This window comes from Wolffia australiana, chromosome 1 (assembly GCF_029677425.1).
Source record: "Wolffia australiana isolate 7733 chromosome 1, ASM2967742v1".
Classification (NCBI taxonomy): Eukaryota; Viridiplantae; Streptophyta; class Magnoliopsida; order Alismatales; family Araceae; genus Wolffia; species Wolffia australiana.
Genome location: NC_135835.1, coordinates 25,029,078 through 25,037,407, shown reverse-complemented (window position 1 = coordinate 25,037,407; position 8,330 = coordinate 25,029,078).

The following is an 8,330-nucleotide window of genomic DNA, read 5'->3' as shown; positions in this document are numbered from 1 at the left end:
GGGGGGATGAACACTCTACCTTAGACATCCAAGTTATGAATAATTGAAAGTTGTGTGTTTCCCCACGTTAGGATTTTCCCTGTGCTCTCCACCATGGAGAACTAGTTTATAGTTCATTCCTTTGTGTCAAAGTACTACCAAAGGAACCATCATTCATCGACAATGCTCCCTATGTTGACCTGCCGAGGCCTACAGCACTCGTTGTATCCTACATCAACAAACCGACTGCTACCGCACCTGACCTTTGACAATGGCAATTTCTCATAAAGGTGGCTGACCCCAAGTGATATCTCCCTCATGGTGTGCAACCACTTGGAATCATCATTCTCGCCATGTTCTTTTGACTCCTGCTGACTCCCCGTGGACGGCTACCTTCTTTTCATTCTTCAAAACTACCAGTCTAAACTTAACCCAATCACGAGCAACGATTTTCACGCTAGTCACAAATTGATTGATGGTTGTCAGTCCTCGGCTGACCAGGTCGCAAATATAATGGAGCATGGTCGCGCAAATCTCCACTCGGATTCTGCATCCCGAGTCACGACAGAAATCCGCACCCCTCCCCATCAGCTCTTCCAACCATAGGCCCCCCCGGTCAGCTCTTCCAACAACAACAACAACAGCTCTTTCATTTCATTGATGCTATGTGTTCATTATAGTTCACTCATGATGCTTATAATGAAGTTAATGAATATATCATTGGACTTATTGAATCAAGATATATTTTAATACAGAGATCACTAGTATTTAACTATGTGTTCTAAAAATTCCTATTTTAATGATACTTAAGGATATCAAAGTATCATGACAGAATAACACAATCTAGCCTCACTGATATGATGAGTATGGTTTGTTCCGTAGCCATTAATGTGTGTGCACGAAAGAAAGATAGTGGGTGTTCTTTAGTGGAAAGAGTTCACTAAATTCATATGTAAGAATCCTTGAATGATATCATACCAAATTTTCAATCAGGTTGATTCATTTCACATTTGTGTAAGTAATCCTTAGACTCGATTCACTAAAACATCATGTGGAAGGATGATTCAACTTTGACTATGGTCTATTAGTTCCTAATCATGGAATTCTATACAGTCTTAGTCCGAGTGCAGAAAAAGTTTACGAAGATGATTGAGTGTTCAACATGGGGATCATCTACCTTTGATATAAGAGGAAAGAGATCAAGGAACACGATCCAATAAAGTTCTTGGCTATAGAAATCAAATATCAGAGAAGAGTTTTATGATGATTTCCAAATGCGTGAGTACTAACTCAAATGACCAATTAGGGTTTGACACTTAACCATATCGTAAGCCATCCTAGGAGCATCAGGTGGATGAGGGACAGGTTTAATGAGTAGGTAAATACACACTCCCTTGTAGCCTACCATCCCACGTACTAAAGACTCAAACTATTGATCAGGTTAAATCAGTCTGTTATTAAATATTGTACATTATGATATGATTTATTAATTTGGATGTCCAATAAAGGTTATTGGGCCACTAGATTCATTAACTAGACTGATACATGGGCCTAGAGAGTCGCATGCAAATATTCTTTTGGACGCTAAGGGAAGTCGGGGACAGCCCTAAAAAAATTCACTCTAGCCATAATTCTTCAAGTCTCTTCACCTTCTTCTACCTTCTTCCCTTAGCTCCTCTCCATTCTCAATATGATCAAGATGGCGTAAGGGCGACCATAGAGGATGAACGGTGCTCATCAAGGTGAAGGACAAGATTTAACGTGCCAAGGATCACGTGGATACGTGTATATGCCACACACATGAGCAAACCATCCCATCTCACTAGAGGGTCCAATAAATCAAGGATATGATAAGCACCCAGGTGATTTGATTCTTGGTTTTCTTATGGTGTTTTTAACTTTGTTTGAAGCCTTCCATTACAAGGTATTATTTTGGTTCATCTAGATCAAGGCGTTAGAACCCAACAGGTAATGCATTTTTCAATGATCCATGTTAAAATCAGTACTAACTAATGACAGATTAGGATGTGATGATTAACCATACCCTAAGTCCTTCAGGAGTTTAGAGAAGTTGAACGATTATGTAAATATGATAAATGATGACAAAAAAGAAACCATGCGAGAGTTCATTCACTACTTTGTATCATATAGTGTGTGAGGTATAGCTTGACCTATCAATTGAATTAAATCTGTCATTGATTAATCAATCTATATGCCCATAGAGTTAATTAATAAGATTGATCAATAAATGTTACTAGGCCACTAAAAATATTAAATCGGCTGATATATGGACCCAGAGATTTACACGCATAATATTAATGAACGTTGATGAGCATACTTACTGTTATATGGGATTTTATGAAAAATACCCTAAATAAATATAAATAGAGTGGGGCACCCATTTCGGGTGTCCATGCATGTCAGATCTAGGTGCCCCCTCCTTTATTCCCTTCAACTCATTCCACTCATCCCATTGGACTGGTTTGATGGTTTGGAGATATTAAAGAGCTTCAAGAAAAATTAGAGACAAAGAAGAGGATATCCATCATTGTATGAATCATGTGGATATGTCTACATATTAAACACATGAAAAACTTGAAGGGAATCTCTTAAGGAGCATTTCAAGGCTGGAATTAGCTCTCCATAAGTTAATGAGATTATCTTTTATTTGTAGATGAATTCTGAATTGATTTACATGTCAAATGCAAGAAATAAAAATTAAACATTCAAATCAATACCCTAGAACCCAACAATAACAAAATAAAATATTTTGGATAGAATAATCTTCTCTCATTCATGTGATGAGTATGGTTTATCCAATAACCATTAGAGCAGAGATAATATGAAGAGGTAGTGAGTACTCTTTAGGGAAAATATTTCATTCATAATTTTCTAAGTGGTCCCTAGACCTTAGACACCAAAGACACTTTGTGGATGTGATGTATGAGTCCTAATTAGGTAATTACATATGGTTTTAGCTCGTTTGCAGCAATGTCTAATTAGATGATTCATTGGTCAAGTGTTGGCTTCTTTAGGCTTCCATAATGATCCAAAATGTTTTTCACATTATAAAAGGTAAAAAGTAAAACAAATATTGTACTAAATCAATGAACATGCTAACAATTTTTCAATGTGATTCAGCTCATTGTATGATTTTGTTTCAGTTTTCATGTGACCTAGAGATGTATCCATGCATTTTTTAGAACATTAGATTTTCTCTTTGTTCTCTTGAAAAATACCTCTTCAAAACCTTGATGATCTTCTCTGTTGGGTTCAAGATGCCTAGATCTGGATGAAAAATTCAAAACAATCCGCAATGGAAGACTTTAATAGAATTGTAACAGCATTGTCAAATCTCCTCCTTCATGTTGACGAACCTTGTTCAACGTCAGACGCCATCGTAACACTGTCCTGATCACATTGGGAATGGAGAGTGCCCATGGGGAGAAGGGAGAAGAAGGGGCCTTCCCTTATTTATACGAAGTAGGTATTATTCATAAAACCCTCAAAACTTAAGTATATCTTCCGATGTCCAAAAGACCATCTGTGTGAACCTCTAGGCCCATGTATCAGTCTAGTTAATGACTCTAATGTCCAAATAACCTTTATTAGCCTTCCAAATTAATTAAATATATCATCATTTATATAAATTAATGTCGAAATGATTTAACCTGATCGATATGTTGAGTCTCTAACACGTGGTTGCCAAGCTACACTTTGTGCTCTAGAAGATTCAAAGGAGTGTGTATCGACTCACTCATGGAATCTGTTCGAGATCAGTTACCATGAATGTATAGTTCCTTATATACTTGACACTCCTAGGATGATTTAGGGTATGGTTAACTGTCAAACCCTAATCAGTTATCTGAGTTAGTATTGATGCCTTCGAAAATCATCAGAGAACTCTTCTTCGATATTTCATTACTTGGATAAGGGCTTCATCGCGTCAATTTCCTTGCGCTTTCACCTCTTATACAGAGGGTGGATGATCCCACCATGACCACTCAATCGTATTCGTAAACTTCTTGATGCACCCGAACTAATACTGTTTAGCATCCCATGATTAGAGATTTGTTGGTCATAGTCAAAGTATAACTATCTGTCCACTAGTGTTCGGCCGTCCCGATGCCGGTACCGGATACCGGTATCGGGACGGATGCTGGACGGATGCCGGTAGCGAAAACTTCCGGTACCGGTTTTTCTGATATCCAGATACCGGATATCGTTATCGGATATCAGTTGCTACAGTGCCGATATCCGATACTGGTATCCGTCCGATACCGTGATCCGTCTCCCGTCTCAGGGGGACAGATGACGGTATCGGATATCGGATGCGGATATCGGTTTTCAATATCCGCATCGAATTTCATAAACATTTCATATAAGTTAGTTCTTTTATGAAATTTCATATAAGTTACGTATTTTGATTTTTTAAAGTTTTGAACCTTGTTTTCTGGCAACAGCGGGAGTGGGCATCGGCGAGCACCGGCGGGCAATGGCGAGCAACGGCGCGCAACGGCGAGCAATGGCGGGCAACGGCGACGGCGGGCAATGGCGGCGGCGGGCAACGGCGGCAGAAGGCAACAGGGGCAAGTCGATTTTCTGCTGGCAAAATAGGACCATTGCTCTTCTGTTTCCGTCAATTTCAGCTCTCTCTCTATCTTTCTTCTCAGCTTCCTCTTTTTCTCTATCTTTTCTCTCCTGTTATCTTCGTCCTCTCTCAATTTCCTATCTCTCTTCGTCCTCTCCCTCTCTCACTTTCATATCTCTATTTTACTTCCCCTTTCTCAATTTCATAGCTCTATTTTTCTTCTCCCTCTCTCAATTTCATATCTCTATTTTTGTTCTCCCTCTCTCAATTTCATATCTCTGTCAATTTCCTATCTCTATTTTTCTTCTCCCTCTCTCAATTTCATATGCCTATTTTACGTCTCCCTCCATCTATTTCATAACTCCATTTTTCTTCTCCCTCCCTAACTTTCATATCTCTATTTTACTTCACCCTTTCTCAATTTCGTAGCTCTATTTTTATTCTCCCTCTCTCAATTGCATATCTGTATTTTTGTTCTCCCTCTCTCAATTTCATATCTCTGTCAATTTCCTATATCTATTTTTCTTCTCCCTCTCTCGATTTCATATCTCTATTTCTCTTCTCCCTCTCTCAATTTTATACGTCCATTTTTCTTCTCCCTCCCTCACTTTCATATCTCTATTTCACTTCTCCCTTTCTCAATTTCGTAGATCTATTTTTCTTCTCCCTCTCTCAATTTCATATCTCTATTTTACTTTCTCCTCTCTCAATTTCATATCTCTGTCAATTTCCTATCTCTATTTTTGTTCTCCCTCTCTCAATTTTATATCCCTATTTTACTTCTCCCTCTCTCAATTTCATATCTCCATTTTACTTCTCAATCTCTCAAATTCCTATCTCCATTTTACTTCTCCATCTATTAATTTCATAACTCCATTTCTCTTCTCCCTCTCTCAATTTCATATCTCTATTTTACATCTTCCTCTTTCAATATCATATCATTATTTTTTCCCCCATCTATTAATTTCACAACTCTATTACTGCTCTCCCTCTCTCAATTTCATAGCTCTATTTCTCTTCTCCCTCTCTCAAGTTCATTTCTCTAGTTTACTTCTCCCTCTCTCAATTTCATATCACCATTTTATTTCTCCATCTCTTAATTTCATAACTCTATTTCTCTTCTCTCTCTCTCAGTTTCATATCTCTATTTTACTTCTCCCTCTCTCAATTTCATATCTCTATTTCTCTTCTCCCTCTCTCAAATTCATATCTCCATTTAACTTCTCCATCTATTATTTTCATAACTACATTTTCCTTCTCCCTCCCTCAATTTTATAACTCCATTTCTCTTCTCCCTCTCTCAATTTCATATCTCTAGTTTACTTCTCCCTCTCTCAATTTCATATCACCATTTTATTTCTCCATCTCTTAATTTCATAACTCTATTTCTCTTCTCTCTCTCTCAGTTTCATATCTCTATTTTACTTCTCCCTCTCTCAATTTCATATCTCTATTTCTCTTCTCCCTCTCTCAAATTCATATCTCCATTTAACTTCTCCATCTATTATTTTCATAACTACATTTTCCTTCTCCCTCCCTCAATTTTATAACTCCATTTCTCTTCTCCCTCTCTCAATTTCATATCTCTATTTTACTTCTTCCTCTTTCAATATCATATCACTATTTTTTCCCCCATATCTTAATTTCATAACTCTATTACTCCTCTCCCTCTCTCAATTTCATATCTCTATTTCTCTTCTCCCTCTCTCAATTTCATATCTCTATTTCTCTTCTCCCTCTCTCAAATTCATATCTCCATTTAACTTCTCCATCTATTATTTTCATAACTACATTTTCCTTCTCCCTCCCTCAATTTTATAACTCCATTTCTCTTCTCCCTCTCTCTATTTCATATCTCTATTTTACTTCTTCCTCTTTCAATATCATATCACTAATTTTTCACCCATCTCTTAATTTCATAACTCTATTACTCCTCTCCCTCTCTCAATTTCATATCTCTATTTCTCTTCTCCTTCTCTCAAATTCATATCTCCATTTAACTTCTCCATCTACTAATTTCATAACTCCATTTTTCTTCTCCCTCCCTCAATTCTATAACTCCATTTCTCCTCTCCCTCTCTCAATTTCAAATCTCTATTTTACTTCTTCCTCTTTCAATATCATATCACTATTTTTTCCCCCATGTCTTAATTTCAAAACTCTATTACTCCTCTCCCTCTCTCAATTTCATATCTCTATTTCTCTTCTCCCTCTATCAATTTCATATCTCCATTTAACTTCTCCATCTATTAATTTCATAACTACATTTTTCTTCTCGCTCCCTCAATTTTATAACTCCATTTCACTTCTCCCTCTCTCATTTTCATATCTCTATTTTACTTCTTCCACTTTCAATATCATATCATTATTTTTTCCCCCATCTCTAAATTTCATAACTCTATTACTCCTCTCCCTCTCTCAACTTCATATCTCTATTTCTCTTCTCCCTCTCTCAATTTCATATCTCCATTTAACTTCTCCATCTATTAATTTCATGACTACATTTTTATTCTCCCTCCCTCAATTTTATAACTCCATTTCTCTTCTCCCTCTCTCAATTTCATATCTCTATTTTACTTCTTCCTCTTTCAATATCATATCACTATTTTTTCCCCCATCTCTTAATTTCATAACTCTATTACTCCTTTCCCTCTCTCAATTCCATATCTCTATTTCTCTTCTCCCTCTCTCAATTTCATATCTCCATTAAACTTCTCCATCTACTAATTTCATACCTCCATTTCTCCTCTCCCTCTCTCAATTTCATATCTCTATTTGACTTCTCCCTCTTTCAATATCATATCACTATTTTTTCCCCCATCTCTTAATTTCATAACTCTATTACTCCTCTCCCTCTCTCAATTTCATATCTCTATTTCTCTTCTCCCTCTCTTAATTTCATATCTCCATTTAACTTCTCCATCTATCAATTTCAGAACTCCATTTTTCTTCGCCCTCCCTCAATTTTATAACTCCATTTCTCCTCTCCCTCTCTCAATTTCATATCTCTATTTTACTTCTTCTTCTTTCAATATCATATCACTATTTTTTCCCACATCTCTGAATTTCATAACTCTATTACTCCTCTCCCTCTCTAAATTTCATATCTCTATTTCTCTTCTCCCTCTCTTAATTTCATATCTCTATTTCTCTTCTCCCTCTCTCAATTTCATATCTCCATTTAACTTCTCCATCTATTAATTTTATAACTACATTTTTCTTCTCCCGCCCTCAATTTTATAACTCCATTTCTCTTCTCCCTCGCTCAATTTCATATCTCTATTTTACTTCTTCCTCTTTCAATATCATATCACTATTTTTTCCCCCATCTCTGAATTTCATAACTCTATTACTCCTCTCCCTCTCTCAATTTCATATCTCTATTTCTCTTCTCCCTCTCTCAATTTCATATCTCTATTTCTCTTCTCCCTCTCTCAAATTCATATCTCCATTTAACTTCTCCATCTATTATTTTCATAACTACATTTTCCTTCTCCCTCCCTCAATTTTATAACTCCATTTCTCTTCTCCCTCTCTCAATTTCATATCTCTATTTTACTTCTTCCTCTTTCAATATCATATTACTATTTTTTCCCCCATATCTTAATTTCATAACTCTATTACTCCTCTCCCTCTCTCAATTTCATATCTCTATTTCTCTTCTCCCTCTCTCAATTTCATATCTCTATTTCTCTTCTCCATCTACTAATTTCATAACTCCATTTTCCTTCTCCCTCCCTCAATTTTATAACTCCATTTC